The 16,159-nt window shown below is 40.2% G+C and overlaps 1 long non-coding RNA gene across 1 annotated transcript; it reads right to left on the bottom strand.

The window, feature by feature from the left end:
• Positions 1-7,956: 7,956 nt before the first annotated feature.
• On the bottom strand, positions 7,957-16,067 carry LOC119145417. Its single transcript, XR_005103409.1, has 2 exons — positions 15,200-16,067; positions 7,957-12,220 (listed from the first exon to the last, which is right to left on the bottom strand). It is a non-coding gene; the product is annotated as an uncharacterized LOC119145417 (long non-coding RNA).
• Between the last annotated feature and the right edge of the window lie 92 nt (positions 16,068-16,159).

Genomic DNA, 16,159 nt, shown 5'->3' with positions numbered 1-16,159 from the left:
TGCATATAAATGACTGCAGAACTTTGGACCGGGTAAATTAAGGTCAGCTAAACAGAAGCAGGATTTGCATGTCCTGGGTGTGACAGGGCAAATCAGGACCATAAACGCGGTTTAGCTTTTTCTGTGATCTAAAAAAGGGGGTCACACCGTAGGCTTGTGTTTGGATTTTTATGATTGACTGATTCCAATAAAGATACAAATAAGCCTAAGATAGAAAAATGGTCTAGCAGCGGTCATCAAAAAACAAATACCCTAAAAGTCTAGAGAGACAAATGAAGAATCCAGACAAAGAAACAGAAGAAGAATGTAAAAACAACACCAGATCAGTTATCTATTGCCAGAATGGAGCATCACCCCAGATGACTAGTTTTCCCAAAGGCAAAGAGAAGCAGCAGCCCACTGTTACTGTACCACTCATCCTAGGCATGTAAATTCTGCCCTGAAAAGAGATGGAAAGGATTTGCTCCAACGCTACAGAATTACCAGCATCTTTTAAGTCTTTGCACTCTCTGCATTTCGAGTGTTGACAGGCTACTGGAGCGCTACACTGTTCAGGCTCAGTCTAATGAATCAATCTCAAATTACAAGCAGAGTCCTCACATTAACCCAGGAGATTTAAGAAAGGAATAAAAATCTTTTAACTGGAAAAGCTTCTCTACAAGTGTACAGATAAAGTTTTCCAGGTCTTTCTACAGGACCTTGCAAGTCTTGCTCCAGAGCGATTTGTCAGCAATGAAAACTGTAGACAAGAGGTGAGGGCGTCTCTCTGACCAGACTGAACTCCTTGTTGTGAGCTGGTGTTCACCAAGAGGCAGGGGCTTAAGATTTAAGAATGGATGACCAGATGGTAACAGCATCCGAGTCTGGCAGTGCCAAATATTTGCAGATGTTACCAGAAAACAAATGGCAGAAACATCCTGCAACTTCTTCCTTTCATGAGTTACCATCAAGTTGTTCTACCTGTACAGGCTTTGGACATTTGTTTCAGAATGTGCTAGGAAGATCAGGTGCATGAAATAATGGGGATCTTACCTTTAGAGATTGTCTGCATATATATTCACATAAAATACATACACCCGAAGCGAAGAACTGGGCGAGGCGCATGGGTGGACCAGCAATGCAGCAGCCTCCTGGCTGGAGCGGACTTTCCCTTTACACCTTCCGTAAGCAATGACTCACAGCTGCTTTGAGGCTTGTTCTCTGCTGATGTGAAATCTTTCCCTTCCGTTTAATTTCTTTTGTTTGACGCAGCTTATCTGAATAACCCAAGAACTTTAAAATAAAACCTGTCTTGCAGGGAATGTTTCCTTATTATTTGTGCGTGGTAGGTGTGTCTCTTCTGCCCATAAAATATTGAATTCATAGCAACTTCTAAACCTAAAGTGAGGGATGGGAGAGGGTACAACAACTACTTGCTAGGCAGATAGACATGCTCAAACATTCACTATCTTCTGGATGAAAGTGCTAAGCCCACAATTCTATTGTTGCAAAAACCCACAAAAAGCACTAGTGTTTCAGAGAGAAGTATGGAAGGCTTTGGCTTTATGTGGAGAATAATAAAGCGTACAGAATACATCAAATTAGGAACTAGTGAGTTCCACTGCCCACAGTAAATTGTGACTGTAAATACAATCTCTGTTCAGATACTACATGGATCCACTGGAGCACAACAGGAACTGCAATATACTTCATGTAAAGGACCTGAAGGTATTTCTTGGGGTACCATCTCCTTTACACTGTCATTTTTGCTTGCTTGACATTTTGACGACAGGATTGGAGGAAAATTCACCCTTTAAAGACAATGCTAAGATTAATTTAGCACTTTTCTCAGGACAGGATGAACAGCTCCAGAAAAAAACCACGTAAATCCTATGTCTGGTCTTCTGCTGTGCTGAGTTTCCAGAAGACTCACTTCTTAGATACACTCTTCCTTGAGAGAGAAAAGGCTTAAGGACTTTTCCCATCATAAAATCTCCAAATACAAGCAGGCCACTAAGCCTCAGATCCAGCCACCAAGTGGATCAGAATTGGGTACGGGTTTCCAATACTGTCGTGCTCAGTGCTGCTAGCTCATCCCTGAAAACAAGCTTCAAAGGAAACCTGTATGAGGAGTATCTCAGTCACCCTTCCGTGCCCCAGGAACCTCAGACCAGCCAGCCCCTCACTGCGGAAGGCTCTGATGGGCTAAATCCATCCCACAAACAGTATAATGCGAGCAGCTTCCCTCAATTACTACCTGAGGCCACCGATACTCTGTGTTCACTTTACATTACATATGGAATGGCAAGGACACTCCATTTTCCTTTCCAGGAGAGCGTACGTGAATCTGTCACTTCTAGGGATTCTCAGTCTATCAGTGAAATGGTCACGAACCTAGCTGGAGTGGTGAGGCAGCCTCCAGCTCTAGTGGTGCCAGCTCCAAACACGCAGACAAACACGTAGACAAGAAATAGTAGATCTCATGGGGATTCATATCAGTTGGGGGGGGTGGGGGTTTAAATTCACTTATCTTCAGAGGTAGTCGTTGGTATTGAGAGAAGCAGATAAAGCAAGGATTGTTTTTAAAGGTGGTGATGAACGCATATGAACTGGTCATAGCGTGGTTCAACTTCTTGAACTGTCTGGTTCAAATTGCAAGATAAATCTGGAGTATCTTCAGGTGCTTGTCTTCTCTGTTTTTTCCCTTTTTTTCTTCAATGCTAACTGAACAATATGTGAGAATTTTGAGCTTTTAATGCCACTTTGAGAACGTCTGTTTATTTATTACACTGCATTTCAGGTACAGGATCAGTTTGGCCTCTAAGTGGAAGGACACACTTGTTTACAGCAGACTCCTTGTGCTGAGCAAAGGATCACAGAGCAATTTTATACTCACTTGGAATATGCCCCTGCCATGGTTTAACCCTGGCCGGCAACCAAGCCCCACGCAGCCACTCGCTCACTTCCCCAAACCCAGAGGGATGGGGAGGAGGATCGGAAAGGAATGTAAAACTCAGGGGTTGAGGTAAGAACAATTTAATAGGGAAAGCAAAAGCTGCACACGCAAGCAAAGCAAAGCAAGGAATTCACTCACCGCTCCCCATGGGCAGGCAGGTGCTCGGCCATCCCCAGGACAGCAGGGCTCCAGCACGCGTAACGGTTACTCGGGAAGACAAACGCCATAATGCCAAATGTCCCCCCTTCCTTCTCCTTCCCCCAGTTTATATACTGAGCATGACGTCATGTGGTATGGAACATCCCTTTGGCCAGTTGGGGTCACCTCTCCTGGCTGTGTCCCCTCCCAATTTCCCGTGTCCCCCCAGCCCTCTCGCTGGCAGGGCCCAAGGAACTGAAAAGTCCTTGATTTAGCATAAACATCACCCAGCAACAACCTAGAATATCAGTGTGCTGTCAACATTGTTCTCAAGCCAAATCCAAGCCAGAGCCCTGCACCAGCTGCTAAGAAGAAAATTAACTCTGTCCCAGCTGAAACCAGGACAGCCCCCCATTTTCTTCTGCCCTGTGGCAGTTCAGCCACCAAGTGCTCACAGTTCTTCAGTTTTGCTTATCTGAGGATTCCTGATTTTTCCTCTGCAAAAATGGAAAGAAACCACAAAAAAAAGGAAAGGGAAGAAGTTTACTCTAAGCAGAGGCAGAGTTGTGTACTAGCCAGTTAAGTGCAAGAAATAACTTAATTAAAAAAAATAAATATATATTTACCTATGAAAAAGGGAGAAAATCTTTATTTTAATTGGGAATGGCCAGACTGCCTCCTGGAGAAAATACAGAGAAATTCAAGCTAAAAACCTGGAAGCCCTGGAGGATTCTGAAGGGGAGATCAGCTACAAGGATTTATGTTCTCCACCAATAACATAGGAACAATGTGTGATAAAAATCGTGAGGGGGTGCTCACAAAGGTTTTCTCTGCTGGAAGCTCTCTAAGCCATATTCTTTTCCATGGAACACTTGTCTGTTAATGCCTTCCAAGCAGATGCAATGTGAGGCACAAGATATAAGAAAAGCTCATTATACTGACCTCCAAAGCAGCTAATAATTAATAGAGAGAAAGTGTTTCACAGGACAGTGGTAACTTTCTGCACACAGCTGATCAAGAAACCAATACAACACACAGCAATCACCGCTGTCATGGTTTAACCCCAGCCAGCAACTAAGTACCCCACAACTGCTCACTCATTGCTCCCCACCCCTGCCCAGTGGGATGGGGAGGAGAACTGGGAAAAAGGTAAAACTCGTGGGTTTAAATAAAAGCAATTTAATAACTGAAGTAAAATAAAATAATAGCAACAACAACAATTGTAATAAAAAGGAGAGAGAAGAATAGAGGAATAAAACCCAAAGGGAAAAAAACCCCACAAGTGATGCACAATACAGTTGCTCACCACCAGCTGACCGATGCCCAGCCAGTCCCCCAGCAAGGATCGGCAGCCCCAGCAAACTCCCCCCAAATTATATACTGAACACAATATTCTATGGTATGGAATTCAGTTCATTCAGGTCAGCTGTCCTGGCTCCGCTCCCCCCCAGCTTCTTGTGCACCTCCTCACTGTCAGAGCATGGAAAACTTGAGAAGTCCTTGATTTAGAGTGAGCACTACTTAGCAACAACTAAAACATCAGTGTGCTATCAACATTATTCTCATACTAAATCCAAGACACAGCACGTACCAGCTACCAGGAAGAAAATTAACTCTATCCCAGCTGAAACCAGGACAACCTCATGCCCAGTTTATTTTTTCCCTCACTATTTTCTGTGCAACCACCACAGAAACATTGAAGTGAAGACTTTCTGTAAACTTGTTACACATTATAAGTTTCAAATTAGATGCTAGCATTTCTTTGAAGGGGAGGAGTTAGCATTAGGAGATATACAAAAGAGAGTTTTTGATCATATCTAAAGACCAGAAATAATTTCATAACAGCCTTTAAAGTGTGCAGGTCCTTCATGAAGGAATGCAGGGGATGGAGACAAAACTTGACATGAAGTTAAACACTCATATTCACTGCCATAGTAAACTACATGAAAATCAACAGATAAAATGGTATCGAGGAATTTCACCTAACAGGTTAAATTCCTTACTCCTGTTTTATCTGTTATTTTCTATATTTCTGTATATAAGTTATTTCCTGAGTGTGCATGTTAGTACCTAGTTGTATAAATGCAGTAGCAGCAAGCTGTTTTTTACAATATCAGGTTGCATTTTAGAGCACCACTGCATTTTATTGTTCCTTGTTAACACTGGCAACATTCACACTTTGTCTACCTATCTGTAGGTTCAATATTGTATTTCCAGTCTTTGGAATCATTTAAGGTAAAACTATAGATGGAAAACCTCAGTATAAAATTCTCAAGCACCTAGAAACTTGGTTACCTCTTCCTTTCTTCCTGTATTGGTCCTGAGCGAATTTTTATCACAACATTTAGTCTGTTTAGACATCATCTTCCACCCTTGTGTCTTTTTCTTTTGTTACCAACTTTATTGAAATTTCTCAGATTTAACATTCCCCTTCAACGGTCTTGATTTTTAAACATGGAGCTAGCTGAAACATCATTTTACTCACACAAGTGGACAGTAGAAATCCACTTGAACAACTTCACCACATCCCTGTGCAAAAGTGGCAGAACACTATATGCATTAGTCTATTTTCTCCTTAGAAGTGTATCACCCTACTTGCTGGTCACATTGCATGAGGTACATTCACTATCTCTCTTAAACAGAAATGGAAGACACGGGTGACCCCTTAGCTTAGTTTCTTTTTCCCTTTGCACTTTATGAAAGTTTAGCTCTAGTAGGAAGGAATTCACTTCCTCTGTGAAAACATAAAAGTAAATCAGACATGCAATTTAAATTCAAAGAACAGACAAAAATAAGGAAAGCAGGTAAATAAATGCTTAAAAATTGCGTGTCAGCGACTTTCCTTTTTTTTTTTTTTCAGCCAGTAAGTGTTCATTAATTTGCATTTTGTCCATTTTAATGGTCTTAGTGAAGTCCTGAATACTTTGAACTTGTGTCCTCTCTGCCGTATTAACCAAAGGTTGGATGGCACATGGCATTAAACCCCAGTTTGAGTATCAAGACAGATACTCACCAGCTCTCTTAAACATGAGTTTCAAAAGGGCTTACTGTCTCAGTCTAAAGCCAAGTACCCACCTGAAGCACTTCTGGCGCTCTGCAAAACTCTGGCATTGCTGTGGGTGAGTCATCTCCCAAGCAGCATTCTCCTTCCACACTGGTATGCTGCCATATGGCTGGAAACCTGGTAGAGCTGGGAACCAGCCACTTTCTGAACGTAGATGATCTTCTGAAGAAGTGGTATTTATCAGTAGCTGGAAGTTCACTGAGATGATGTCTCTGTGCTCTTCACCACCCAGCTGCCTTCCCCTTTACTCCAGAGCCTGCCTGGGCCCCACCATGAGACTCTCAGGAATGGATGGACCAAGGGCACCTGTGGCTCGTTCAGGCCCATGCATGCAAGGAGAAGGATGAGGAAAAGCCCTTCTAAAACTAAAGAGGGTGACTTATGCTCTTGAAATTACAAGCTCTTTGTTCAGTTTTTCTGACTACAAGATAATCACCATAGATTAATTTTAAACACCCACAAGGAAATTGTCTTTTAAAAGAGCAGTTCAATTTCTTAATATATTCAGATGCTATTGCCTCCAAAATCCATTTAGAATGCAATTTGCTACCATTATTCCATAGTGACTAGTGTGTACTCTAATAAGAAACTTTGCTGCTTGGTGCTTGGACCATGTAACTGTTGTGCCTATGTAAGTTAGAGTGCAGATCCTGCCCAAACCTACGTTCCAAGATGACAGCCTTCTCAGTTCATATGTCAAAGATCATTTTGAATCAGAACAGCTTTTTCCCCAGCCGTCAAACTAATTTTGGTCAGTCACTGAAGCAGAACAGGAATCCTTAGTCTTTGAACCCAGTGAGAGGGACCACGACCATGAGATTTGAGGCCAAAAGTAATTTCAGACAACGGTCATGTCATTTTAAAATAAGGGCAGAGACAGCTGCAAATCCTGATATTATCAGATTGCCACGTCAAAGAAGAGTTTATCAACGAAACCACACAAATAATGCAGGAGGAGATGACCAATGACAGCAGGTGATAACAACGATACTTTAGAATTTCATTCAGCATTAGCCCTGCAAACACTCCCTAAATCACTGAGGTGTCTTTGGTAGTAGCCTGGGATCATTAAAATTACTCGTAACTTTGCTGTTGATATCTGTTGGACTGAGACTGAGACATAACTCCTGCCAGGTGAATTCACATGTGTGAATTTAATCCAGGGCAACTAATTTCCAAATGACCTTGTATCCCCAGAGTTAGTTCTCCCTGCTTTCTTTATGGGACTTCAAATGTTCAGAGCTCCGGAGCTTTAAAATGGCACGTTGGCCCTCTGTAAACTCTTTAAAATGTGGAAAATTAGGTGTCATTGAGCAGCAGTCAGAAAGTTTACCATTCAGCAGGGTCTTACACTGCAGGGAGCCTTGCCAAAGCCACATTATTCAGAAACAGCTTTGCTCTGCTTACTCCTTCTTGTTCCAATGCATATATCTGACATTGGATTTGGGTGGCTACAGTAAGGGGACTTCACTGTCTTCCCTGTTATTTTAGGGTCAAGAATTCTCAGCAATAGTGGAGTAAACCACGCTGCCAAAGGGAGTTACCTCAACACCTCCCAAGAGAAGTGCCATAGCAAAATAAGACAGGGAGAGGAAAGTGAAGACAGGGAAGATGTTAGACAAGACTTAGGATTTACCACCAAGGCAAAGCAGTGAGTGAAAAATATACACAAATCAGCTTTGTATTAGACTGACTCTGGCTCAAAGCAATGGAGGCTGCTAAAAGCCTATGCAGAAGCAAAAGTGTAGAAGAAACAAGGTTAAAAAATGCCTCTTTTTTTTTTTTTTTTTTTACTCAGTAATGTGAGAAATACACACAATTTTTTGTTTTTTAATCAGATGCCAAATTACATTCAACTGACTTGACTAGGAAATGCAGAAGTAGATGGTATTAATCCAGGGTGGGGGACGGACACAAATGAATTGAAATCACAGCTAGCTGTTTGCCTGCTAGAAGTTCACTGTGGCATTAAAGCTTGTTAAAGGCAAACTATTCTAGCATCAACTAAGAAATGAACTAGTGATATTTTTGTGCTTTCTTGTACTTGAAACAGCAGCAACAGCTACATATCCTAATAAAAGTAGGTATTTGGGAAACATTTAAATATAGGTAAATACTATTTTACAATGGTGGCAAGTAATTTATAATCTAAATGCATGTGTAGCTTTCTACATGAGATCTTCAGTAAAGAAATCCATAACTTCAAAAAATAATTGAATCAAGAATTAACAAAGTTCATCCATCAGAATTATGGAGGAACTATTAGCTATAAAGAGATAGATATATGAAAGACATGTAAGTTAAAATATGCAACCACTTTTCTTTAGGAATATTCTTGCTAGGTCTCTTGTCTCTTTAATTAAAGTTAAACATTATACTGATCTTATTTATCTTCTGTCTTTTTTCTACACTGCTTGAGGAGATGGCTTGGAAGAATCCAGTTCCTGTTCTGACTGTTTGGGTGGTGGGTTTTGGTTTTTTTTTTGTTTTTTTTTTCTTCCCCCTTCTGTCACAGAGGATGTTCTGATTTACTTGTTTAATTTGGTAGTGGATGTCATTACTGCTTACTGTAATATGGGCTTCTTTGTGTTTCTGGTATTCCTTTGCTATTCCTTGGGGGTGTGTGTGTGTGGGTGTAAGGCAGTGAGCTGCTGCTCAGAGACTTAATCCTACTGTTACAAACCCGCACAGGATCTCTATTTTGATTCAGCATATCTCATGGATCAGCTCAGCCCTTCTATAGAAATACTATTTTTTTAACCAAAAGTTTTCTGTATGAATTAAGAAGGTTTAAGAAAAGTACCACAGTAAAGAGTTTATGCTGTGGCTGAGACTTACAGTCTACTTCTTGGTGGAAGCCAGTGTAGGTTGCCAGCTGCACTCAGAGAAAAAAACAGGTTTACACCATCCACAAAGCCAATTCTAGTACCACAGCCAGCAGAGGGGTAACAGGCAAGGGCTTCGGTAGCACTGGTCTTCCTCAGTGAGGAAGGCTGATGCAAGGTCAAGGCAAAAATGGAGAGCTGTATCTTGTCAGGAGGCAAGAACCAAACACAAAAGACAAGAACCAGCATCAACAAGTAGGAGCCCAAGAAGCTGGTCAGCTGGAGAGTAACTGCAGAGCAGGCATAAATACATTCCTTGTTTCAAGCAAGTGTTTGCAAGAGCAGCCACATTTAAGCACCTCCAAAGGCTTGTTCATTAGGTAGACTTAATGAACATCAGCTGAGAGGGATTTCTGCCAAATGAATGGATCTAGGTCTTTTGATTAATGAACTAAAAAAGATCTTGAGGCTGATCTGTTGACTCATTAGAGTAAAATGCCACTTTTTCATTTATAGAACAGTAAAGGGGACTCATGAATTTCAGTGCTGTAGCAAAAGTCACTTAGTTTCTTGATTTTTGACAGTAAATTACAATTTTTATGGTGGAGCTTGCATACTCTGAGAGGTCTTTGGGATGTGTCATTCTTTCAACTCAGCTGAAGGCTGCTTCTCTTGATGCCTTGACCTTAATGGCACACTACATCACCAAATACATCTGACTACAAAAGACACCGCTCCTGAGTTGGAGCCAGGCTTGCAGGTTTGCCATCAACACAGCTGATGAGGGTGCTATCTCTGTGCTCCTTGGTGGGTGCGCTGGTGTTTATCACATATCCTAGCCAATGTGATGGATGCAGACATGTCAGACTCACTAGGCAGAATGCTGCAACTCACCACTTCATCTTGATCACTTCTCTTGGCAACTCCATACAGCCGTTTTGCTTCTCACTGTTGGTCTTTCATCTGCCTTATTACTCTCAGGTGGTCAGGCAGATTCATGATCTTCCTCATTCAAGAGGAGGTCACAGCATTTCAAAGGAGAAGCTGGTAGCCTTGCCACCAACTGCATGCTTCTCAACTGAGACCTGTGTCAACAAACCCTACTAGCAGAAATTTTCCCTGGGAAAAAAACAGCCTGATGTTGCAGGTCAGAAGCTGTTGTGTAGCTCACAGCCCAAGTGCTTTCCCTAGACATGCAATCCAGCTCACAGGCTGTTTCACAGCTGCATTCAGGTAACTTCAGAAGTCTACTGATAGCAATGAATTCATTCACACTAACAGGGAGTCAGTTTTAGCAGCAGCAGTGACCACACTCTTTTATACAAGCAAAAAGCTCCTTTTTTTCCTGCTATCTTATGAAAAAAATACCCAGTTGTTTTCTTCTTTACAGTAGAAGAAGAATGCATATGTCTTTTGCAGATTAAATGTAAGACCTGGAGCAGTAACTCTTAATGCTAAACCTTCTCTGCAAGCTGAAAGAAAACTGAATATTCAAGCAATCAATAAAGGAAATATATATTTGATACTATGGGTGGAGAAGATGGGGCTACCTCCATATGTATGTTTCTCCAATTTTTGTCTCATAAAAATGCTGGCATTTTGCACTTAGTATCATGATTTGGTTTCTGCAGACCTCCCTTTCCTCTCCTTTTTTTCAAATGTGGAAACTGGAAATGAAAAAAGGAATGAAAGACACAAATTGTTCAGGGAGCTTTAGTTAATTAATTGAGCCAGTACCAGTGTTCTTGGTCTGGGCAACAGTCAGTAGGAAGTATTACTGGCTTACTCTGACAAACCAATTATACTGACAGTATTCTAAAAAAAAATCTGTGTGTATTTTCCAATTAGGGGACATGAGCTGTTCTTTGTTTAAAAATGAAAAAAATTAGCTACCTCATATTGCAATTTCTTTAAATAGTATTTTTGTCAAATACTTAGACAATATATTTATTCATTTTAATCTTCATGCATTTTCAAATGTGCAAACTAAGCTTGTTCAGAAAAACCATGAAGCAGGTTTTTAAAGGTGACTTTTCTTTTTGTGAAGGCTTGTTATTTTAATTGTTTAGACTGGTGCATCATGAAAAATAGTGACAGTTTGTACAGGTTATATTGATTTGATTCACACATGCTCCATTTTCTGTTGAGGGGACTGAAAAAAACCACCCACTGCACCAAAGCCACAACCTACATATTTTTCTCAGTCATTTAGAAAAGGATCACAGCGTGCGGGAACTGCCTTTTTGCTTGACAGACAGCAGCATGCCAGTTTAGAGCTCACTTAATAAAATATAAAACCGAAAACTGTGAAAGCGGAAAGCAGCATGTATATATACCTGTCTTCATGTACAAGGTAGGAGACAGTATTTCTAAGACTACTTCTTCAAAAACTCCAACATGGGGAAAAAAAAAAAGAATAAGAAGAGGCCAAAACCCCACACAAGTAACATGTAATTACAGAAGTATGTCACGGATTTTGTATTGCCCATTTGACTTCTACTGCTGGGTTTCCCCATCTATTTTCTTCTGAATGGTATTCCCCTATAGTCACAAGCAGAACTGATCACAGAAAGGTTTCTAATTGTACTTCTGAAAACTTTGGAGTAATTTTCAAGTTAGTGCACTGTAATTAGTTTAGCAAAGAAGATGACAACTGCTGGCAAGCACCAACATGCATAAAATCAGGTAAAAACACAGTATTTTTTCAGGGTGTCTGATGGGTTCTTTTTGTAGCAAGACCTCAGTTGCTAGCATCCCTTACCATAAAGTACCAAGTACAAAAATATTTCAGACCTGCAAAATATGATCTCTTGTATTACACCAAATGTCTTTGTTGTCTGTTTTCATGAATTTTTAAAAGCATGGTAAAGCTGCTTCAGATAAAATGATTAAAAAATTAATCCAAATGAAACTATGCATAGAAAGTTCTTATTTGTAAACTTACATTAAAAAGACCAAACATTCCAAGCAACCCTGAACACTCCACCTCCTCCTCACAGACACTACTAATAAAGTCTTTTTAGAAGAGAATAATATGTATGTCAGTCAGTAATCAAGGTCTGGTTTCCCATACAAAGCTGTATGCAATGAACACTGATGCATTTTGTCATTCCATGTAACTCCTTTAGAGTCTTGCAGGTGGAAAGGTTTGCCTTGCAAAGATCCTTAACTCTCCTGAGCTGAGGAAGTCAGAATCCCAAAATACCATGTGCTGCTGCTGCTTCACTGTGTGCTTTGCAATCCTTTCAGCATCTCAGCCTGAAAATAGGAAAAAATTAGTTAGAGAATTACAAGCATTTTGGGCAAAAGTGTATTAGGCAATATTTTCTTCAGTTTTGGTATCTACCAATTGATTTTTTGCTGTTGTTTTTATGTGGGATTTTTTTTTTGTGTGGTGTTTTGTTTTTTTTTTTTTAATCTATTTCGGGATATATGCTTTTACCCGTAATGGCAAAATTGAAGAATTGTACTTTAGACTTAGAAAAGGGTATGGCCAACTTCCAGCAGTAAGTAAACCCTGTGGAACTCATTCCAGATTGAATCAGCATCCCATAGACATGTTCTTGCTAAACTATGAGTTATTCATATAACACAGAATTGCATTATACTAACAGTAGTGCTCACTGATCTTCTTCATTCATGTTCACACGATTTGGGGTTGACCTTGGTACCTTGGAGCTGAGAACTGAAATCTCAATTTTGTTTTCAGCTAGGAGGTTGAATCTCACCTCTATAGGAGCTATACAGCCTTCCCATTGGAAATCATGGCAACAGGAGAATTAGATTTCTAAGTGAAACAATCTGAGCTATTAATAGATCACATACAGGACAACAGGCATGGCTTTGGGTTTTTACTGTAGACTTCAGTGATAATTAATTATCTGCCAATTTTGCAGATGGAAGTTTGAAAATACAAGTTTTAGGTGCTTGGGGAGTAATACAAAGATCTTGGGTTTACACGTCTAAATTCTGCTTAAACCCCATTCTCAAGAAAAAAAAACCAACAAACTCTTAAAGTGAAACGAGTATTTTGATATCTTCAACAAAAGTAAACAGCTGCTCCATTTTTTTCTGTATAGGTACATCTATCTAGCTTGACCTTAATATACAGTTGACTTTTTTTCTGAGTATGTCAATGTTGTTCTCTCAAACTAACTTCCGAAATTCAACAGAATCCTGTGGACCTCCTTCTTAGCATCTGTAATTTCAGTATTTTTGTAATCCATGCACATATATCTATTATCTATAAAAGCAAGATGCTACCTCTGCCCTGAAGACTTTGCAAAGGCCAATTGTCCTCTGTTGGAAAATACAGCATTGTCAATGGATATGGGTGACCACCTATGGCCCAAGCTCTAAATTAAAGTAATTATGACTAGTCTTGAATGTCTTGAATGTCAATGCAAAATACTGGAAGCAGCTGTGTACAAAAAAACCCATAAACACTGCGTTGTTTTATGTAACACACTTAATATTTTATGTATATCTGCTGCTCAGAAATGTTACATACTTTGAGCAAATGAGACTAATTTTTTAAATTAAACATACCTATTAGAATATAGAACTGAATATACAAATAACAAAAGGGGTCTGTCTGTTGTGAGGCATCTGTTTGTTTAAAAACAGATCATCTGAGAAAACAACAGTTCATCATTTCCATAGTCTTTTGAAAGCAAACTTCAGGACTTTATACTCAAGTCCTTTTGTCTTTTGAACTTGATAGCACTTGTACAAAAAAAAAAAAAAAGGTGGTTTGCTTTGTTTCATCTACAGTACTCTAGACATATCTGTATAAATTCTTATTGCACTGTCATTATACCTGTTTCTTCTTCCTTATCATTAAATCATTTACTGTTGTTACAGGCTCTTTGACAGCTAGTGCATTCAGCCCCTAAGACACTGGTTTTTATTTGCAAGCTGAAAATATTCTTTGAGTATCTGCAACCTGGAAAGCAATGACTAATACACAACTCTTTTGCCACACTTGATCTTGCGAAACGTGTCAAGGAACTTTCCATTATTTCCAGATACCATATATCTGGTATGCCTACTATATATACAGTAAACCCCAAAATACCCCTTGCTAAAAAAAAATAGATTTCACATATGCTTGCAATATATTGTTTAAAGGAGGCAGAGAAAACCCTCATTTTTAAAAGGAGTTTATATAAAGGCTGAACTGATTAATATTCCCTTGAATCATCTTTATCAATTCAACTATGCGATATATCCAATTTGAAGATTATGAACTTTTTCCAGTTTTTCTTGTGGAGGGAGCATTGGGCAAAGAGTGTGGAGTATCCTGTTGAATTTATTTATTCAGCCAATGACACTTGGAATATTTTTTTTTCAGTTAATGTAAACACAAAGTTTTATCAGGAAAAATCAGGCAAAAAAAATGAGTATTTAGGTTTGGTCTTTTTGTGATGAAGAGAAAAAAAAATTAGTCATGTGATTGACATAAGCCCCATCTGTAAGCAGACAGATACCAAATAAAAAAAAGATTACACCCATTTTTTCATGTTCACATGGCAAGCATTACTGTAAAGCAGCACAACATCATAGAATGGTTTTCATTTAATAATTTTTGAGAAAGGAAATATAATTTCCTGTTTAGGAACTTTGTTACAAGGAAGCAGTTCCAAATAGAGCAAGCACAGAATTTTCAAATTTCATTTCAGAACTCAGGTACGGTTCATGTATTTTACAGCATCTTTTTGTAATACTCATAATTTTGCTCATCATGAAGAATTAGATCTGGGTTGCAACTTCACCTACATTTAAAGGTGGGCAACAAACAAGTAAACAAATAAAAAACCTAATCTTAAAAAGCAGGCAACTGCAAAGATTCCTAAATGCTAATCAATCTAAATTATTTTAATTATAGGAACACAGGAAACAGTTGGGTATATTTTAAGTGGACTAGGTGTTTGAGCCCGAGTAGTTCTAAGTGGCCGATGTGAAACAAGGATGCATTTTGAAACAATCCTCTTGGTCAAACAGTTGTTCAAACAAAGATTTTTTTCAAAGGAGGTGTCATTGTCAAGAGCAATCCAACAAAGATTTAATCCACAAGAAAAGCAGTGATTAAGAAAAATTAAGGTAATGCTTTTTTTCAAACATTTGTGATGATACTTCCTTCCGTCTCAAGAATAAAGAAACAGAAAAAACTTGTATACAAAAATGTCCATCAATTTTAAGCGACTTAAAAGTTTCACGATGTTGCAAATTACTTACCATTGCCATTTGACCCTTTTATAGGTTTTACTACCAGACCCCCACCTTTAAAATGTTCTCCCTAATAAATGGATTTTAAAAAAATCATATTAATTCACATTCCTTTACTATCAGCATATTTGCAAGTTGTTTTCCACCAGTCTTCACATCACTCGTATTACTTAGAGAAAGTGTATTCTTATGAGTAGAATTCTGGTACGAAGACTACTTTTTCTTCCATTTTCAGGCCCAATTTCAAGTGAACACTCTCCAAAACGCTCGGAGATCAGTGGACTTCTTTCTACAACACAGCTTTCCTACTTTTTACTGTCCTCAATATTACATTTTTAATAGTACTGGGTATGCTTCACCCTGAGTAGCATGTCATTTTGAAAAGGTTTATAATTTACTCTCTATGTATGCTTCTATCCTGTAATAAAGGTGCATCAGAATTTGCTGACGTCTTTTGTGATTTTTTGCTCCTGGAAGACTTCCAGCCCCTGAGAAGCGCCGCACGATGGCTGTCCCATATATCCATGCATCCTGAGAGCACGGGGCTTCCCCACGAGTGTTTTTGTACGGAGCATCTCTACCGAAAAGCAACTCTGCTTCCCCCCGTTCCTATATTGACGAGAACGCTGTCGTCTCCGCGTTTGGGGGCTTTCATTGAAACCCTTTTATGCCACGTGGATCCCAAGCACCGGCCGCGCTCCGGGAGGCCCGCCGCCCTACCGCACGCCACCGCAGCACGCGCCAAACCAGACGCGACCCCCGGAGCACAACGCACCCCACCGAAGCCCCGCCGCCGCGCGGGGCGAGCACAGCCCAGCGGCCCCTCCGCGAGCGCCACGGCTCCGCTCCCCGCGGCTGCCCCCGGGACGGCCCCGCTCCCCGCAGCTGCGGCGGGGACGCCACGCCCCCCCCCCCGCCCGGGGGACGCCACGCCCCCCCCGCCCCGGGGACGCCACGCCCCCCCCCGCC

The sequence above is a fragment of the Falco rusticolus genome, chromosome 3, assembly GCF_015220075.1.
Source record: "Falco rusticolus isolate bFalRus1 chromosome 3, bFalRus1.pri, whole genome shotgun sequence".
NCBI classification, from domain to species: domain Eukaryota; kingdom Metazoa; phylum Chordata; class Aves; order Falconiformes; family Falconidae; genus Falco; species Falco rusticolus.
This window is presented reverse-complemented; position numbering and strand designations above follow the sequence as displayed.